The sequence below is a fragment of the Schistocerca serialis genome, chromosome 3 (genome assembly GCF_023864345.2).
Source record: "Schistocerca serialis cubense isolate TAMUIC-IGC-003099 chromosome 3, iqSchSeri2.2, whole genome shotgun sequence".
In the NCBI taxonomy this organism is placed as follows: domain Eukaryota; kingdom Metazoa; phylum Arthropoda; class Insecta; order Orthoptera; family Acrididae; genus Schistocerca; species Schistocerca serialis.
Window position 1 is genome coordinate 53,685,725 of NC_064640.1, and position 22,416 is coordinate 53,708,140.

The following is a 22,416-nucleotide window of genomic DNA, read 5'->3' on the forward strand; positions in this document are numbered from 1 at the left end:
ATTAACAATGTTTCTATTAAGATTAAAAATATATGGGAATTTGTGAAATGGAGGCAGGACAGCCAGTCACTTTACAAAGCGCCATAACAATTAAACCAAATGACAATATTGTGACTCATAATTCACAAGCTTGGTGTAATTTTAACAATAACTCTCCAAATGACAGTGTTGTGACTGATACTTCACAATCTGCACTTTCTAAATGTAGCAGCAAATATCGGATTAAATGGTTCAGTTGAGGGAGTAAGATAGCATATTAAAGAAGCGACCCCACAAAACTTTAAGCTTCTAGAAGTAGCATCGACATCCTTCACTGAAATAAATAGAAATATGAAAATTCTATAAAACTAAAGTTCTTAAGGTGTTGACTGAATTTCAAACAGAATTCTGAAAAACTGCTGTAACTTAAGAGGCAATATTCTCAGTGATTTACGTAATCCGTCACTGGCACAGTGAAGTTTTCCAGACAGATTCAAATTTGGAGATTTCAGCATCTTCATAATGAAGCTAACAAGGAAGACTTAAATAATGATCTTCCAGTTTCCTAACTGACCTCTGTTTACAAAATATTCAAAAAGTAATGTACTCAAGAGTACTCTCACATTTAAGTGGAAACAGCGTACTTAGCATTTAACAGCTCTACTGCATGGCTAAATGATGATGGCATCCTCTTGGGTAAACTATTCCGCATGTAAAATAGTCCCCCATTCGGGTCTCTGGGCGGCGACTATTCAACAAGATGTAGTCTTGAGGGGAAACAGAACTGACGTTCTAAAGATCGGAGAGTGGAATGTTAGATCTCGCAGGTAGGTAAGAAAATTTAGAAACGGAAATGGATATATTGAAGTTCTATATACTGAGGATTAGTGAAGTTCGGTGGCAGAGGAACAGGACTTCTGATCATGTGAATTGAGGGTTATAAATACAAAATCAAAAAGGATTATTAAAGGTGTGCGTTTAATAATTTACAAGAACAAAGGAATGCATGTAAGCGACTATAAACAGCATAGTGAGAGCATTATTGTAGGCAAGATATAGACACATAGCCAACACTCATCGCATTAGTATAAGTTTATACCCCAACTACATCTTCAGCTGATGAAGAGATTGAAGAAATGTTTGAGGAGATAAAGGAAATTATTTAGATATTTAAGGTAGATGATAATTTAATCGTTATGTAGGATGGAATTCGGTAGTACGAAGAGTAAGGCAAAGAAACATTGTAGGTAACTATGGAGTGGGGAAAAGGAATGAACTAGGAAGGCACATAGCACATAGTACAATTTAATCATAGTTAACACTCGGTTTAAGAATAATGAAAGAACATTGTATACGTGAAACAGACCTGGAGACAAAAGAAGGTTTAGGTTGATTATGTAATGGTAAGAGAGAGATTTAGGAACCAGATTTTAAATTGTAAAACATTACCAGAGGCAGATATGAACTCTAACCACAGTTTATTAACTATGAACTGTAGATTAAAACTAAAGAAATTGGAAAAATGTAGGCATTTAAGGAGATGGGACCTCCATAGGTTGAAGGAACCAGAGATTGTGGAGAATTGCAGAGGTAGAATTAGGCATTAATTAACTAGAACAGGTGGAAGGAAAACAGTAGAAGACAAATGAGTAGCTTTGAGAGATGCACTAGCAGAGGCAGCAGAGAATCATACAGGTAAAAAGACAAGGTCTAATAGAAATAATTGGATACCACAGGAGATGTTGAATACACCTGGTGAAAGGAGAAAATGTAAAAATCCAGCCGATGTAGCCAGCGAAAGAGAAAACATACATCTAAGGAATGAGATTGAGAGGAAGGGCAAAATTGCTCAGCAGGAATGGCTAGAATATAGATGTAAGGATTTAGAAGCATTTGTCACTAGGAGAAAGTTAGTTTCCGCCTACAGGAAATTAATGAGGTCTTTGGAGAAAAGCGAAGCAGATGTACGAATATTAAGAGTTCAGGTGGAAGACGGGTCCTAAGCAAAAATGGGAAAGCTGAAAGGTGGAAGCATTATATAGAGAGACTATGCAGGGGGGATAAACTTGAAGGCAGTATTATATAAATGGAAGAGGATGTACATGAAGATAATTTAGGAAATATGATACTGCGAGGAGAATTTGACAGAACACTGAAAGGCTTAAGACGAAACAAGGCTCTGGGAGCAGACGACATTTCGTCAAAAGTACTGACAGGCTTCGGAGAGCCAGCCATGGGAAAACTCTTCCATACGGTGTGCAAGATGAATGAGACAAGCGAAATACCCTGACCCTTCAAGAAGAACGTAATAATTCCAATTACAAAGAAATCAGGTGTGAATATTACCGGACTACCAGTTTAAGAAGTCATGGTTGCAAAATAACGAGACGAATTCGTCTTAGAAGATTGGAGAAACTGGTAGATGCCGGCCTCAGGGAAGATCAGTTTGGATTATGGAGAAACACAGAAACACGTGAGGCAATACTGATCCCACGACTCCTCTTAGAAAATAGATTAAGGATAGGCAAACCTACATTTATAGCTTTTGTAGACTTAACGAATGCTGTTGGCAATGTTGTACAGTCTGAAGGTACCAGGTGCAAAATACAAGGAGCGAAAGGCCACTTACAACTTTTCCAGGAACCAAACGGTTGTTTTAAGAGTCGATGAGCATGAAAGGAAAGCAATGGTTGAGAAGACAGAGAGTCAGGCTTGTAGTCTATTGCCAGTGTTACTCATTCTGTACATGAAGAAGTAGTAAAGGAAACGAAAGAAAAATTCTGATCAAGACTAAAGTTCAGGGCGAAGAAATAAATACTTTAAGGTTTGCCAATGTTCTTGTCATTCTGTCAGAGGCAGCAAAGGAGTTGGAAGAGCAGTTGAACGAAATGGACAGTGTCTTGAAAAGGGATATAACATAAACATCAACAAAATCAAAACAAAGACAATACAACGTTGTCAAATTAAATCATCTGACACTGAGGGCATTGATAATAAAATGAGAAACTTGAAGTAGTAGATGAGTTTTGTTATTTGGGTAGCAGAATGACTGATGATGACTAAAGTAGAGAGGATATAAAATGTAGACCGGTAATGAAAAGAGTAGCGTTTTTGAAGAAGAAAAATTTGTTAACATCGAATATAGATTTGAGTGTTAGGAAGTCTTTTCTGAAAGTACTTGTATGGAATGTAGCCATGATAAATGATAAACATGGATGATAAACGGTTTAGACAAGAAGAGACTAGATCACGTAACTTGAGCACGTAACTAATGAGGAGGTACTGAACAGAATTGGGGAGAAAAGAAATTTGTGGCAGAACCTGACTAGAAGAAGAGATCGATTGATAAAACGTATTCTGAGACATCAAGGGATCACCAATTTGGTAATGGAGTGATGTGTCGGTGGGTACAAAGCTGTAGAGGGAGATTACCCGATGAAGACAGTAAAGCAGATTCAGAATTATTTAAGTTGCTGTAGTTACTTCGAGATGAAGTAGCTTGCACAGGATAGAGTAGCATAGAGAGCTGCCTCAAACCAGACCACAGGGTTGCTCGACTGAGAATGTTATTTATTCCCTGAATCTTACAAGCCTTAAATAATACAATATTACCAGCTATTGAAGTTCCAACCGTCGTATATTTTTATGAACTTCTACTTCATTTTCAACAAGCTGAATTGGTCCCTACGCAATCGATAATAAACCAATAATAAGTTGTTAGGAATGTTTTCGAAGACTTTTTATGCGGTACTTTGAAAATTTTGCCTCTATTAATTTTGACAGAGGACACAAGAGTTGTTAAATTATATTTTACAAACACTTATTAAGTGGTTCTCCAAAAACTGACTCTCCCTAAATTTTGAAAAATACACTGTATTCATTTCTGTACAAAACTCTAATCATGCCAGTAATTAATGTAGCACATGGACAGAAGTCAGTAAACAGGGTAGAATGTTCCAAATTTTTGGGTTTATGTACTGATAAAAAATTGAATTGGAAGGAGCATATCACTGAAATTTTCAGACAATTAAGTTCAGCTATTTTAGCTCTCCATATAACTGCTAGTTTTGGAAACAACGAATTAACATGCTGACATTTTTGCATACATACGCTCAATAATGTGTTATGGAATGATTTTCGGGGGCAGCTCATTACTTAGAACGAATGTACTGATTATACAAAACTGAGCAGTAACAATAATATCTGCTGTGCACCTGTGGTCGTCATGTAGGTACCTCTGCAAGGAATTAGGCATTTTAAAGGCACCACCACAACACATATATATTCCCTAATTAAATTACTCATAAATAATTCATCACAGTTTGAGAAGAATAGTGATGTCCTTACCTAAAAGAGTTGAGGAAGGACTTACATTTATTCCCCTTTACTAATGCTGTCAGTGGCTCAGAAAGAAGTTCAATATGCAGCAGTAAAAATGTTTGAGCATATGCCCGATAACATAACTTACATCTGATGGGTGATTATCTGTTTAAAAACTGGTAGCTTGCTAAAAAAAATAAGGATAAAACCTAGTTCTTAAGTGTAATTGCATGAGAAGGACTAAAAAGTATTGTATTTATCCATATTAACACTAGACATGTGTACGTATCCTGTAAACTGGCTCATTCTACATGATTTCTATATAAGACTCGTTCAAATAGTTTATGTAACATACAACTAACTAACGTATTGACATATCTACACCATAAAGGTATCCAACATTCCACGTTACGGCCTGTAGAATGCCAGTTTTTTTTTTTTTTTTTTCCTGAGCCACATTATGAAAAGCTTGCTCTAAACCTACAAATCCTGTTAACGAAGTTTTGTTGTCTTTAAATTATCTTCCAAAAATGTCATAGGATCAGATTGACTTGCGGATTTCTATATCTCCTTGGACTCAAATCTTTCTTCCTCGATGTCGGTTTCTACCAGTTTTGGGTCAGATGTCTGAGCAGAGAGAACAGAATATTTCCTAGAAATTGGACAATGGATGCTTGCCAGAATTTTCGTAGCCAGATAAAAGTTTCGGAAATGCACAAGTGGGTTATCAGATTGATCAACATAAGGGCTTTTTGTGCAAATAATAATTTCATTGCTTGAAGCAAGTCACGGTAACTAAGAAAAATGTAATTATCTGTTTGAGAGAAATTTGTCTAAATCTTTACAGGCAAAGGAAGAGTGTATATTGGATAAATGGGATTTTAAATTCTCCAGCGTGAGGTCTAAATTTGTAAAAACGGATTTAAAACGTTACGTTCCAGTGTTATTCAACAACGCTTGAAAATAAGTAAAATATTTTGAGAGAAATACCATCAAATATTCTATTAAATGATTTGTCTAAAAACAAGGATTAAAACCGATTAGAGAAACAATTCACATGCCTTTGAATTACGCTCGAAATCATGCACAACAAATGACGTGCCGATTGAGAATTGAAAATTCAATGTACCGATTAGAATTTCAAACAGTAATACTGGATGTTCGTCTGGTGGAATCATACTCAGTGGTCTCCTTCCGTCACTAACGTATGGGGATCTCAGCTGCAGTAGGACTATGTGCATGGTTCAAAGGCACGCCCAGTGGTTCTCTTATGTATAAGGTGCGATCATAATGTTTCCGTTTGAAACTACTGCTGCGGTGTATGTGCAACCCAGAGCGTCTCCGATGTGGGTATATAAGCATCGACATGTAGTCAAGAGGTTAATGTGTCCTAAGAACAGAAACTTTTTTATCACTGCGTGTACTTTATTCCTCAAATTTAGACAAACTGTTTCACAAAAAAATTAACCATTTATTCTCAATTTTTTAGATCAATTTTTTAAATAAATTTTTCTGTAAATATTTCGTAAACATATTTTACAACCCTGAATTATTAAACTGATAGTTCGATAATATTCACGCATATAAGCAGTTACCTTCCTTGGAGCTGGAATTACTACATTCTTCTTTAAGTGTGAGAGTATGTAGCCTGCATCATAGATCTAGAACACTAGATGGAGTAGTTTCTTCCCAATGATCGTAATAATTATGGATAGTATCGTCTACATCAGGGCCTTGTTTCGACAGTGCTGTTTCAAATTCTACTTGCACTATCGTGCCTCCCATCTCATAGTCATCTACTTTCTTTTCCCTTTCTATAAAATTACTTTCAAGTTCATATCCCCTGTTGAGTCTTTCCATAATTTTCTTCAACCATTCAGCTTTCCCTTCTTTTCTTAGCGCGGGGTTGCCATTTGAGCTCTAGGGACTCCGAAAACTAAGTTTCATGTAATTCTGGCCGGCCATGTAACTTCTTTTCAAAGCTGCACTACACTTAAGGGTGACACAGACACATAATACTAATTTTAATATAGTCACCAAGCCTCCATAAACAACTATCGTAACGATCAATCGATTGTTCAGTAATTCGACGATGTAAACCCACTCCTCGGTCATGCAGGAAAATTTCTTTCTCCCAAGGTATTCTTCCAGATTTCGGAAAAGATGTAAATCGTATGGTGCAACATCTGGAACTTGCAGTCAGCATCACCAACGTCTGTGATGGCCTTAATCATTGCAACCGTTTCACTACGATTGAGCGCGACATCGCATTACACATATATACCACCAGAACTGCAAAGAGAGTCTGTGTGCAATGTAGACATTTTGGCCACAAGAATCGTACTGCCCCGAGAATTCAGCTGTGGAGTACGTTTCCAATTGCCGCGCCATTTCACTCGCAAAGTGTGATGCATTTGTCACCCGTGCCACAGCAGATCTGTGTCCCCAAGGAACCCAGAACATGTAACCGCCTCTGACAATACGCCTCTCTTGCTCGCAATGATCTGAGTGTCAGACAGCATGTGTAACTTACTTTCTGAGGTCTCCTCTTAGAAATGCTTCCCGTTTCTCCGACGATCTCTTTAATATTTCCATATTTCTGTCTTTCTCCTCTTAACGCATGTATATACAGCCTTACATTTCTAGTGTAAGCATTCGAACATAGCCTTTTTGTTAATCTCACTGACCGTGATTCACGAAAGTGTTGAAAGAATAGGAATAAGTTAATGAGAATATCTTACGGCTAGTCGATGACTGAAACCGTATTCGTCCGACAATGCGGGCACGTAAAGACCTCCAACAACGGCGGACTAACTACTGACAGGTCAAGAAATTGATTGGGAAATGTCTGCTTCATACGGACGATGATCCTACTGAAACGAGATTTATCGGACAGCTCAAGTATGCACCTATTTCTGCTTGCATTTTAAGGGTGTTTCATATCCATCTATCTACTATGCATGCTTAGAGACTTGTAATTTTTGACAGCCGGAATATACAACTATGAGGTGCCTAATATAGATATATCCTCACCTTACTTGCAACGGTAATTGTGGTGAAAAGATGCAGATGAGGTAAGTTGGGCTGTAACTAAACCAAAAGTAAACTCCACCCGAACAGGCCCAACGGTAACGACTGGCCGCCGTGTCATCGACAGCCCACAGGTGTCACTCGATGCGAAATGGAGGAGCATGTGGTCAGCACAGCACTCTCCTAGCTGTATGTTAGTTTACGACACCGGAGCCGCTACTTGTCGACCAAGTAGCTCCTCAGTTTGCCTCACAAGGGCTGAGTGCACCCCGCTTACCAACAGCTCTCGGCAGACTGGACGATCACCCGCGCAAGTGCTCGCCCATCGCGACAGTGCTTAACTTTGGTGACCTGCCACTCCGCCAAGGCCTGTGGCTGTAAGTTGTAACAGGAGACGCTAATAAGAAGCTGGAATAAGTATAATACTGTGTCACCAGATTTAGTAAATACAGAACAGTGATGTACTTTGTCAAAGATACGTTTAGGGCAACCAAAAGTAATTCTTGTAACTTTATTGAGATTTAAAATAACTGACTTGCAAACGTCAACCTTGCGTCCACGCTATATAGGGTGGTCCATTGATCGTGACCAGGCCAAATATCTCACGAAGTAAGCGTCAAACGAAAAAACTACAAAGAACGAAACTTGTCTAGCTTGAAGGGGGAAACCAGATGGCGCTATGGTTGGGCTGCTAGATGGCGCTGCCACAATTCAAACGGATATCAATTGCGTTTTTTTTAAAATAGGAACCCCCATTTTTATTATATATTCGTTTAGTACCTAAAGAACTATGAATGTTTTTTAGAAAGAAACTTCCTGGCAGACTCAAACCGTGTGCCGGACAGAGACTCGAAATCAGGACGTTTGCCTTTCGCGGGCAATTGCTCTACCAACTGATCTACCCAAGCAGCCGTACTTCTGCCAGTACCACGTCACCTACCTTCGAAACTTTACAGAAGCTCTCCTGCGATCCTTGCAGAGCTAGCACTCCTGAAAGAAAGGATAATGCTGAGACATGGATTAGCCACAGCCTGGGGGATGTTTCCAGAATGAGATTATCACTCTGCAGCGAAGTGTGCGCTGATATGAAACTTCCTAGTAGGAGACGAGATACTGCCAGAAGTAAGGCTGTGAGGACGGGCCCTGAGTCGTGCTTCGGTAGCTCAGTTGGGAGTGCACTTGCGCGCGAAAGGCAAAGATCCCGAGTTCGAGTATTGGTCCGGCAAACAGTTTTAATCTTAAGGAAGTTTCATATCAGCGCACACTCCGCTGCAGAGTGATAATCTCATTCTGGATGAATGTTTTAGTTGGACCAGCTTTTTCGCTGTGTGATACATGGCGCTTTAATAGTTACAAACATGTGGCTGACAATTTTAGACGAACAGTTGGTAACAGGTACGTTTTTTAAATTAAAATACAGAACGTAGGTACGTTTGAACATTTTATTTCGGTTGTTCCAATGTGATACATGTACCTTTGTGAACTTACCATTTCTGAAAACGCATGCTGTTACAGCGTGATTACCTGTAAATACCACATTGATGCAATAAATGCTCAAAATGATGTCCGTCAACCTCAATGCATTTGGCAATACGTGTAACGACATTCCTCTCAACAGCGAGTAGTTCGCCCTCCGTAATGATTGCACATGCAGTGACAGTGCGCTGACGCATGTTGTCAGGCGTTGTCGGTGGATCACGATAGCAAATACCCTTCAACTTTCCCCACAGAAAGAAATCCTGGGACGTCAGGCCCGGTGAACGTGCGGGCCATGGTATGGCTTCTTTGACGACCAATCCACCTGTCATAAAATATGCTATTCAGTACCGCTTCAACCGCACGTCAGCTATGTGCCGGACATACATCATGCTGAAAGTACATCGCCATTCTGTCATGCAGTGAAATATCTCGTAGTAACGTGGGTAGAACATTACGTAGGAAATCAGCATACATTGCACCATTTAGATTGCCATTGATAAAATTTGGACCAATTATCCTTACTCCAATAATGCCGCACCATACATTAATCCGCCATGGTCGCTGATGTTCCACTTGTCGCAGCCATCTTGGATTATCCGTTGCGCAATATTGCATATTATGACGGTTTACGTTACAGTTGTTGGTGAATGACGCTTCGTCGCTAAATAGAACGCCTACAAAAAATCTGTCATCGTCCCGTAATTTCTCTTGTGCCTAGTGGTTGAACTGTACACGACGTTCAAAGGCGTTGCCATGCAATTCCTGGTGCATTGATATATGGTACGGGTGCAGTCGATGTTGATGTAGCATTCTCAACACCGACGTTTTTGAGATTCCCAATTCTCGCGCAATTTGTCTCCTACTGATGTGCGGATTAGCCGCGACAGCAGCTAAAACACCTACTTGGGCATCATCATTCGTTGCAGGTCGTGGTTGTCGTTGCACATGTGGCCGAACACTTCCTGTTTCCTTAAATAACGCAACTATCCGGCAAATGGTCCGGACACTTGGATGATGTCGTCCAGGATACCGAGCAGCATACATATCACACGCCCGTTGGGCATTTTTATCACAATAGCCACACGTCAACACGATATCTAACTTTTCCGCAATTGGTAAACGGTCCATTTTAACACGGATGATGTATCACGAAGCGGAATGTTACGTGATACCACGTACTTATACATTTGTGACTATTAGAGCGCCATCTATTGCGAATGTCACACACTTCTTTCGAGTGAAATTTGCTGCATTAACACTATTCTGGCGTAACCACAAACGCCGGAACGAAGAGGTGGAACGCAAGAGCAGAGATGGCTGTGAAGACTCGGCGACCAATGGTGCGCGGAATCGGACCGCGCCGTGCCAGGCGCGCCCCATACAACAGCTGCATGTAAACGCAGCTCCTGCTAGCCTCGTTGTTGTTGTGGTCTTCAGTCCTGAGACTGGTTTGATGCAGCTCTCCATGCTACTCTATCCTGTGCAAGCTTCTTCATCTCCCAGTACCTTCTGCAGCCTACATCCTTCTGAATCTGTTTGGTGTATTCATGTCTTGGACTCTCTCTACGATTTTAACCCTCCACGCTGCCCTCCAATTTGGTGATCCCTTGATGCCTCGGAATATGCTGCTAGCCTCGACCGCACAAAATCGGCCGGAGTCTGCAATGGGATTAGTGCTGCGCTATCAGCTTCACGTGTTTCGTTGGACTCTGTGCGTACCAAGAACTGGACTGTTTTCACGTCTCCTCTCGCTTGCGACATTTGCTGTAGTAGATTTATGCTATAACCAGGAATAAAACAATAACGTCTTCAGTCTGGTTTATTAAATCACAAATCACTTTTAACAATTGAAGGGCTCAGAGAGATATAGTCATAAGCCACAACTTTCACGAAATTGAGTTTTTCATGTTGTGACATTCTTAACAATGTCTTCTTCACAATGAGTTGAAAAAGTTCCGTGTTACTGCAACAGATGGCAGGCTATGACGGAGTGCACTTCTATGCTGTGCCATTTGGTGGTAGTTTCAGAAGATACATAGTCACAAGCCACGGCAAAATGGCAGGTGGGTCAGGAACGTCTGAAGCGTCTTCGGGTCTTCAACGCATATTTGACACAGACGGTAGTGGAAGTGAAGAGCTTTACCCTTTGGATCATGACAACGATGAATCTTGGCATCCATTGACCAGCAGTTCCAGCTCAGATGATGTTTCGGTAAGGAAATAAAACGGTTTAATTCTGGTGATTAATTTCCTGTAGCTTATGACTTTGTTCCTCTCAAAATTGGCAACGCATTTGACAGCCATCCTGTGTGTTAATGATGAAACTTGATGGGCACATTTATATTACTGCTTAATGGTGCAATAATGTAGTTTCAAAGGCAAAAGATGTGTAAAAAAATATTTTCTCATTAATGTGATTTTAGCGAAATTTAATATTTTGTGTGGCTTATGACTATATCTCACGCAAATTCTTAGACTATTTTGCTCTTCATATTATACCTTGAAATAAGTAGAATAGATGAAGAATCACCCGAAAAACCAAAGCCTTCACGGAACAGAAAGTGAAATATTGATCAGTGGAAGAAAAATAAAGCAAAACGTCGACGAAATGCTGGTCAGCAGTATAAGTCTTTAAAAACCCACAAGATTGTTGAGGCTGCTACTATAGGAAGTCCCTGTACTTGTTCAAATAAATTATTCACAATACTGCTTGCAGAGGAAGAAAACATTTTTCCATGCATTTTGGGACATAAGAAACTTTAATGCCCCGAATACTTACCTGATGAGCTGTATGAAAATGGAACCGAAAAAGCGGAGGTTTGTTCACTATTTAAATACAAATGGTTTAATATTTTGTACATTTATTTCATTTTGTTATATTTGTCATAATTTCTTTCAAAGCTATCCAAAAAAGACTTCCAAGAAAATATCATCCCGGGATGTTACATTTTCTTATAATGTGACGGTATGCGGAATAAAAGTCATGATCTGCAAGGAAGCTTTCCTAAGGGTTCATGGCTTACGGATACATGCACGAAAGGTGAGGAATCGCAACATCAAATGAAGCAGGGATTTTTAGTGCCAAAAGAAGATGGAAGAGGTTTGCATGTTACTCTGTGCTATAAGTTATGGATGTACTCAAACTGAGTACTATACAAATATTTCTATTAAGAAGAGGATATAAGCTCATCTTTTTTTTTCTTTGTGGAAAACATGAAAATTACCCATATAAATTTCAAGACGAAGCTGTACAAAGTGTTAGAGAATTTCTCTTCGCCATACCGAAATATAACAGTCATTACAGTAGGCAACAGAACTCCAATAAACTGTATTTGGATTGCGATCTCACAATTGCTTCCTCATTTCGAGATAAATACTCAGAATACTGCAAGGAAAAGCAGGTTCCTGCAGTATCTGGAAGTAAATTCAGAGAATTTTTGTATCTGAATTTAACGTAGGCTTCAAACTACCAAAAAGTGACACCTGTTCAAAAGGTGATGGATTTCTAATATAAATAACCCAAAATTATGCGCAGAAGGAGTCACAGAAAAGAAACAACAATGTGAACTGCATCTCAAAAAGGCTGATAGAGGACAAAATATGATTGCGTCTTTAACTGCTCTGGCTAAAGAAAATTCGAAGGAGCATCATGTGATAGCAATGGACATGCAGCAAACATTCCCCACACCTAAACTAACAGTAGGTCGAGCATTTTACAAGAGGAAAATATGGACATACAACTATGGTATCCACGACTGTGGATCAAATAAGGATTATATGTTTCTGTGGAGCGAGAAAGATGGAGGACGGGGTTCAGATGAGGTTGGGAGCTGCTTATTGAAGTACTTGGAGATAGCTAATCCTCAGACAAAACATCTCCACATAATCACAGACAACTGCAAGGGTCAGACAAAGAATTGGACTATTATTGCTTTGGAAAGGTCCCTTGTTTCAACCAAAAGATTTGATTCTGTCCAGCATTACTTCCCTGTGGTAGGTCACACCATGCTACCTTGCGATCGTGATTTTGATTGCACTGTACGGTATGCAAGAAACAGACGTCCAATAGTGTACACTCCAGATGAATGGGCAGAAGTAATAAAATCTGCGAGTCCAAAACATTTCATTGTAACTAAAATTGAAAGAGAAGACTTCAGAAGTTTGGAAAGCCTGAATACATTGACCTCAAAACGTACAGAATCCACGTATGGAGATCCCCACCATTTCAGTGAAGCTACTCAATTTGAGTCTGAAGATCCCTTCAAGCTAAGTGTAAAGCACTCTTATTCAGACGTAGGAGCTTTCACGTCAGTGGGTATTCGTGTCAAAAAGAAAGGAAGACTAGTTGAACCAAATCCATATCAGCTGCCAATAAAGTACAGAAAGCCACTACCAATTAACCAGAAAGAAGTTGATGATGTACTGTCTCTTATGTCACACATACCTGCAGCAAATCAAGATTTCTTTCGGTCATATACTGGAAATAAAGTGTACAATAATGAGGTAGAGGAACTTCCTTGATGTAACTGTATAAATGAAAAAAGTAATTTATACATCTCAGATACCTGATGTGTATATATTAATGTGTAAAAATTATATATTCTGCTTGCTGTGTAAGAGTAGTTAAAATAAATCCTTACAAATTCATACTTTATGTTTTAAACAATTTTTTGGGAGATAGAGTCATAAGCCACCGTTGACTAAATCTTAATTAGAATCACTCTAAAATTAATATTTTATAGCATGCAGAGGGTTGACTATTTAACAACATGCTTCGCAAGTATTAAGCAAGTGTTTGCAGTAGAAATGAGGTTTCTATTTTGTATTAAACATTTTCAGACCTCTATGGAACTTTATACTCGCTGTATCTCAAAACTAGTTCGATGTGGCTTATGACTATATCTCTCCGACCCCTTCAATTATGTTAGCCAAGCGTCTACCAAGGCTCACACTCAGAAGTAATGCAGAATTAAAGTTTGGTTATACCAATGTCCGAATGTACGGGTGCACGTCCCGTAATTATTCCGAAGTCCAGTGAAGTTCAGTCTCTCCAAGTGAAGTCGCAAGATTTTCCGCCGAGCAGCCAGGTAACCTCGAGTGGTGCGGCGAGTCATCCACAAGCAGCTGGAACACGGCGTACTGCACTTCCCGATGAGAACTGTCGTTTGCGGCGGCGGCCGGGTTTATATAAGGCTTGCTAGTTAATGGAGCCGTCGGCTGGGGTCGCTGTTTTCCAGGGAAAACCAATCGCAATGTTTCCTGGCGTAGCCAATTGCTGTGTGCTGACAAACGCGCGCGCGAGGAGGCGGCCAGCGATGGTAGCCGCGAACCGCCCGGAGAAGTGCGGCCAGCGATGTATTTCTCGGCCACGTAAGGGAGCGTGCGTGTGGAGACGGCCAGCGATGGAAGCAGCGGGCCGCCCAGAGAAGTGCGGCCAGCGATGTATTTGGCGGCCGCGTACTGGAGCGCGTTGTTCGGTGTTTGTTAGAAGTGGTGTATACCACAATTTAAGTATTGTCAGTTTGCTTTCCTGAAAATAAAACTAAAACTACACTACTGGCCATTAAAATTGCTACACCAAGAAGAAATGCAGATGAGAAACCGGTATTCAATGGGCAAATATATTATACTAGAACTGACATGTGATTACATTTTCACGCAATTTGGGTGCATAGATCCTGAGAAATCAGTACCCGGAACCACCACCTCTGTCCGTAAAAACGGCCTTGATACGCCTGGGCATTGTGTCAAACAGAGCTTGGATGGCGTATACAGGTACAGCTGCCCATGCAGCTGTAACACGATACCACAGTTCATCAAAAGTAGTGACTGGCGTATTGTGACGAGCCAGTTGCTCGGTCACCATTGACCAGACGTTGAGAAATCTGGAGAATGTGCTGGCCAGGGCAGCAGTCGAACATTTTCTGTATCCAGAAAGGCCCGTACAGGACCTGCAACATGCGGTCGAGCATTATCTTGCTGAAATGTAGGGTTTTGCTTCCAATGTGCGTTCACCGCGGTGTCGCCAAACACGGATGCGACCATCATGATGCTGTAAACGGAACCTGGATTCATCCAAAACATGACGTTTTGCCATTCGTGCACCCAGTTTCGTCGTTGAGTATGAAACACGTATGTAACGTAGCAGCGATGGTGAGGCACGTTAAAATCTTTGACCAGAGAGCCTATTATCGTGGTTAGTATGCGCTTGACCGCGCGAGTGTTACGAGCGGTACTGTGTCAGTAGTCGTTGCGTGCAGTACGCTAGTAGCCGTCATGTAGAGCAGTACAGTAGTAGTCGTCGTGGAGTTCGCTAGTTGTCGTCATGCAGAGCAGTACAGTAGTAGTCGTTGTGGAGTACGCTAGTAGTAGCGATTCTCATTTTTTATTGTCATCAAATTTAATTGCTAGGGAGGTTACGTTTGGCTCCCATTCATTTATTATTTCTGTCCTATTTAAAATTATGGTGGGGAGGTTACAAGTACACCAACGCAGGCGCTCCTGTCTGTGATGCAGCGTCAAGGGTAGCCGCAGCCACGGTCTCCGAGCTGATATTTCATGCTGGTGCAAACGTCGTCGTACTGTTCGTGCAGATGGTTGTTGTCTTGCAAACGTCCCCATCTGTTGACTCAGGGATCGAGACGTGGCTGCACGATCCGTTACATCCATGCGGATAAGATGCCTGTCATCTCGACTGCTAGTGATACGAGGCCTTTATGATTCAGCACGGTGTTCCGTATTACCCTCCTTAACCCACCGATTCCATATTCTGCTAACAGTCATTGGATCTCGACCAACACGAGCGGCAATGTCGCGATACGATAAACCGCAATCGCGATAGGCTACAATCCGACCTTTATCAAAGTCGGAAACGTGATGGTACGCATTTCTCCTCCTTACACGAGGCATCACAACAACGTTTCACCAGGCAACGCCGGTCAACTGCTGTTTGTGTATGAGAAATCGGTTGGAAACTTTCCTCATGTCGGTAGGTTGTAGGTGTCGCCAATGGCGCCAACCTTGTGTGAATGCTCTGAAAAGCTAATCATTTGCATATCACAGTATCATCTACCTGTCATCTTCGTGGTGTAGCAATTTTAATTACCAGTAGTGTACTAATGTTGTTTGTTTGAAATATTGTTGTATAGCATTACCGGAACGCTGTATCCCGTAGGCACCCTATTAGCGACGAGTGGGCAAGACCCCACAAACACCAAGATTCTCACCGACAAATTCGTATGCATGAGTTATTTTTGGTATTTTATAGCTAACCACGTACACATCTTACCTCAATGTGAAGCCAGATATTTCACAGGCCGCATCGTTTTTCTAAAATTCAAGCATTTCTTAGTCATGTAGTGATTAGATTCATGGATGTGCTGAAATATTTTCATAGTCTACTCACAGTGGTTCAATATATACTGTGACCAGCTTTACTTCTTAATATGGCTAGCACTATTTTTCTAGTCCGCTTCGTTTGGTTAGTATGAGAATGGTCAAGTAATCTCGTTACGTTCTCCGGGCTGTTTGCCTCACTAGATACGCATTTTATGGACAGTACAACGCCATGTCCATCCGGTAATGAAGCGGTGCACTTTCGTGGCGGCTGCAGTGGAACACTGCGCCAGTGTGACGATTCTGCGTGACGGGCCTACATTCGCCATCACTCGTTTCGCACTCGTTGCTGAAAGTTCGCGGCCAGTATTTCCCTCACTCTCCATCACGTTGTGGCGCACTCAGTGCAGGACAACAGGCGAGTGGCCCTGCCACGGGAACTTGGGCTCTGTAGAGCTCCGTCCCCACGTAGCGGCGCTAATGGATTCGCCAAGCGTTGGAATACACTTAGGATTATAATTTTTTTCGTAGCTGTCGATTTTCCATGTTTTCTACGGAGAAAATGTATGCTGTTCATCTGAGATTTATCAAACATTACCTCAGTGACCGAGTGTGATTGTGTATAACGAAAATTAAAATGATAACCGGATATTAAACGTTATTACAGATCACTGGTTTAGTTGTGGGACCGCAAATTTATCTGAATGAGTAGCTTATGAAATAATGCTCGCATTCAGTCCGCAGATAAAATCTCACTGACACTGACACGCATTCCAGTTGAGCTTCATTGTAGGCTCTAGTGAGTAAATCAGGTAAATGAACTAATAGAATTTCTTACTATTGGTACCGTCAGATACATTAGCTGGAAAGAGGAAGGAAGCACAAGGTCTAGCGGTGAGAAGAGATGCGTTATTCTCATGCTGGAACGACGTTCAGCTTGTCGGTCAGACTGCTGGTCTCTTAATAAAAACAACTGAGTGAAGTTTTCACTGACGGGATTTGAGAGGTGTCATACGGCATAGATTCTATCCACCGTTTTTCTCTTACTTATCGCTTCCTTCGTCTCTAACGATGATAAAATTGTCGATTCAAGTGAAACTAGCACCGTGTTTCGGAGCACATGTGAAAATCAAGGTGTCCCTCTTACTTGCTGTATTAGTCGTATCAGAGGCTAATATAAGTCAAGGTACAGCACCATGCCTCGTAAAGCAATGGAGTGTTGAGCACAGTTAACTTGACTTACAGCGTAACGAATGCAACGTAAAATTACATTTGCGGACGAGCTTAGCAGTTACACTGCCAACGCGGCCCAGTTCAACCGACACCGCACTTCACAGTACTTCTCCTCTCCCTCTTCCAACATATCGAAGTACTCTACATAACTCACCAAAAATGAGAATGCGGCCAACGGAAACACATAACCTACAACACCTTCTTCTGTTGTACATTGCTGCTAACGTCTAACATAAACAGAATCTGAAACATTTGTGGAATGCTCCTAGTCTTCTGAAATCATCCGAAAGTGTTTTAGAATTAACACGCATTAAGTATTGCGCTGTCAGATGGAAGAGCTTTCGATCCGAAGTGAATCCAAACAGTTACATAGAGTTTTGAGATTGAAAAGTTCTGGAAGGGAGACTGTGTTTGAGCACCGAAAAGAGTTCAGAATACTGCAGCACGATGGTAACTTTTTTCTTGTGAAAGTGTCAGCAGACGGCTGAAAGATTGATTTAGCCTTTTTCCAACAACTGCCGTTATTGCAGGAATGCCTTACTTACATTTTAAAAACCAATAGTTTACTTGTATTGCTGTCCATGACCAAGGGAGTATTTCATATGACTATAAACATATAACAGCCAAGGAAATCTTAAAGGAAACGTAAAAAGAAAATTTATTTTGAACGTGATGTCGAAGTTGAAGCTAGCATGGAATCGCAATGAAATTACTTGCCAGAAATTAAAAATTAATTGGTGAGTTTTCAATTTTTTGTGAAGAAGGTCGTGATTTGAATGTATTACATTGTTATCCTGAAATAAAAACACTTTCAGGATTTATAACAAACCGATATCCTCTTACAAGGTATAGAGCACACAATCTTTAGTGTGTTACAACGGCAAATTTCCAAAACTCAAATAAACCTTCTGAGGTGATGTTTGAAAACAGTTGTGTTCTGAAAAGTAATTTCAATGCAACAAAATATACAGTTTTTAAATAAATGAAAAAGAACTTAGCTGCAAATGCTATTAGATTTCAAACTTATCTATTATTGGTCGCGCTTTTTATTCACAGATGACGAATAAATATTTTTCTTCGTCTAAATGAATAATATTTCGGGTAAACATTTTTATTTGCTATTCACGAACAACAAATTATAATTGTTATCTGCATTCGTTATTCGTCATTCAAATAAATGTTACCCAACTCTGGTGGTAAAGGAAGCACGTTAGGCATGCGCACACTGCACATTCGCAGCCTATGTGCAAGTGCGTGCAAGCGCGTCATATCTGCATGACTGTGCCCAAGCGCTCACTCGCTCGTGTTATTAAACAGCATCGCTCATTTCCGGCAACTACCGCCAACCTTTGCGAAGTCTTTTCGCGCTCTCTTTCACACAGCGTAGGCGCGTGCAGACCACTCGGGTGGGTCACGCGTTTACTGGGTTTCAGGCTGCTTTGGACCAGCTTAAGCGGTTGGACGACCATACGGAGACCATCGGACGAATGTGAACCCAGTAGAAGACTGGGATAATACTTGTTCGCACCACCTAGCCACCCTGCCTCTTCTCTTATACTTTCAAAGTTATTTTATGTAAATACTCTAATGGTTACCATTAAAATCACTAGACAAAATAACAGATATCCCCTTAAAAGGGCACATTGGTCGCTTTAGAGCGCTATACGTGGTGTAAAACTGGCATCAGAGAGTCATGTGACCCACCAGCCCTAACGTACGTTGTGGTAGTGAAGTGGTGTGTATGATAGTTGACGTATGGGATCAACTGATTAACCTGGATAAACAAGGAAATGTGACTGAATGACACTCTCGTGTCTGGACATGCCCACAACCACAGCGTAAAGGAAGTTAACCGGTTTGTTAATTTCTCAACACGGACTTTTCAACGTGTCTAAAAAGGACTGGTCCCCACTGTCAGCCATCTAACACGATGTAAAAACAGTGGTCATAAACAGATTCTCGCCCCTATTGTCGACATATTCGTCGCGAGAGACTTTAGGAACTATGACGGTATTTAAATTCTTTTGTATCTTTTATTTGAGCTTGCAACTGAGACGGCAAAATATACGATGTATAAAAAAATTGAAGTCTTAACCGACAGTAACTGCTGCTGTCATTGAATCCAACTCAACCAGGTACGGACCGAAGAAAAATGAATGAAATGGACATCTGGTGTCTGGTGCCTCACAGCAGCACACATGCCTCTGCATTCTCGGTGAGACAAACATTGAAACTCGGCAATATCTAAGTATAGTTTGGTCCGACGTGTTGCGATTTTGCCTATTTTCAAATGATCCAAGGCGATGAGTGTACCGAGACCCCAGTGAGACATTGAGTGTGCAGTGGGTAGAGACTGCAGTTAAGGCTGGAGGTGGTTCTGGGATGGTTAAAGGGTATTTTTGGTACCGTGACTTACGCTCACTCATTCAGTTTAACGTGAACTTGAACTAGACTATTTATTTCAATATTCGGTGACTAAATATTTCTCTTCCATCGACATTTATCTGACGAGTATGCACTGGAGACTTCTTTCTTCCAAGATGACAACATCCATGTTAAAAGGACTGGACGTACACCCTCCTGGTTTGATGCATTATCGGGCCCCGTATCACGCTTTAAGTAATCCTGTAAATCATCCAATGTTAATCTCTCAGTATATGTCTGGCCGTGTGTGGAACAGTGGGTAAAACGTAGCAATAAACGACCCTGGAATTTTGACCTCTACGGGTCTTATTAGGCAATGAGCGGCTTAAGCAGTACGGGACTCTTCTGGAGGAACTTGTGGTATCAGTACCTCGCCAAATTCTGGCTGTTACAGGCGATGTTACACGGTATTACCGTTATGCCGCCTGTGGATGAATAATTTTTTCTCCGGTGAATATTTTTTTTAATACCTCAATTAAAGTTCTTAGGTGGTACGGTGAAATAATACTTATTCTGTTTCTTTGTTTTACCATTTATTCCCTTTGCGCCCGCACTTCTTTTGTGCTTCACGAATTTTGTTCCTTTTCTTCTTGTATCCCCTTCCTTACAATAATCCAATTTTTCCTGTCCTGGAAGCCAAGTCTTTTCTGTTTCTTCTTTGATAGGCGTTGTGTTTCGTATTGTGTCCACATCTCTCGATTTCTCTCCTACATCTACGTCTACATGATTACTCTGCCATTCGCAGTGAAGTGCCTGGCAGAGGATTCATCGACCTTCTCTCAGTCATGGGTTTTAGGATTATTTAGTAAGTCAAACACTTCGTAATTCTAAGATTCTGTCACTGTTCATCCTGCGTATGTGCTCATAAAATTTTAATTTCCTGTTTCTTATTGCATATGTTCAGTTTTCAAATTTCAGCTACAGTTCAGTATTGTATCTCAATCTGTATTTAGGTTCACGGTCTCTTTGGGGTCCTAGTATTTTTCTTAGGAGTCTTCTTCCAGTTTTTATAGTTTTTCGAGGTCTCCCTTAGTAATCAGTTTAAGAGCTTTCCCTGCATATAGTATTTTTGGTCTGGCCACAGTTTCATGGTTTTTTCCGTTTTCTGTTCCATGATAAATATCTCTTTGTGTATATGTTTCTTTGTCATTCGAAAGGCCTTATCCAATTAATGTATTGTAGACCGTATTACTGTCTTTTCCATCATGTTTTCTTAAGTCCATTATTCTACCAGATATTTAAAACAGGCAGCATTAGATACTGTGTTGTTATTTATTTTAAACTGTTGAAGTGCATCGTCAGCGTTGGTCATGATTTTTTCTTTTTCGAATGCTATTCGTAATGCTACTTTTTCTGCTTGACGTTGTAGTTCTGTGATTTGTTCTACTGCTATTTCAGTTGAGTCTGTAATAATCGCCATGTAATCTTAAATGCTAGATAATCTACACTGATCTTGTTTCGTTTTCTTCTTAGTTGTATACCTTTAGTACTTAAATGGCCTCCCTCCATTCTCTATCCACACTCTTCAGTGGATAGTTAAAAAGTAGTGGATGACAAACCATTCCCTCGTCTTACTCTTGATTTTATTTCACAATTTTCTGACAGTTCTCCCACTTGCTTCTTTTTATAATTCCTATGTGCCCTTGACTAAACGTGCCACATAATTTATATACTCCAGCTGTAGCAAGCGGCCTACGTATGTCTTTTGAAGTGTTCAGATATTCATGCCCAGTTCCTCTTAGTGTAAACACCGTATCAATACTGCGTCTTCGGAATACTGTGCTGATTCAATCTGTGACCGATCTTATGAATGATAGTACTCCGATTGTGTCTATTGCTGTTGGCTTTTTGTAAATTTCAGGATGACAATAAGCACAAATTTGACATATACAGGAATCCAAAACGAAAGACACAACTATACGTGCCACGTAAAACCATCTATAAAACCACAAACTAACAGTTTTCCATCACATGATACAAAAACTGAATAAAATCCCACTCAGCAGAGAAAACTATGAAGAAGCATTCAAGAAAATACAGCTCATAGGCAAACACAGTGGCTTTAACACCCATATAATACATAAACACAACTACAAAATTAAAACAAAACTGAAGAAAAAAGAAAATCTACAGAGTACACAAGCACCATAAAGCTCTACAAATAACATAGATACTGTAGTACACACAAAACCACTGAACAGAAACACCCGTGTCATGGCTAACAAAAAGAAATGGTACACTTTAACATACAGACACATAGCACAACACAGAATAGTAAATATACTGAAGAAACAAGCATTACAGATACCATGCAGAACAAGAAAGACACTCCAGTTTCCGCGCGGGGTAGACGAGCGGTCTTAGGCGCCTTGCTACGGTTCGCGCGGCTCCCCCCGTCGGATGTTCGAGTCCTCCCTCGGGCACGAATGTGTGTGTTGTCCTTAAGGTACGTTTACACTGGGATACATGTATCGCGACATGTATGAGCGACATGTCAATTTGACATGTCGCGATACATCACCTCATACAAAAATTCACAGAACTTGTATGCGGACCCTCGAGCTCATACATGTCGCGTATACATTTTGTATATCGCTTTTTGGCCATATACGCGAC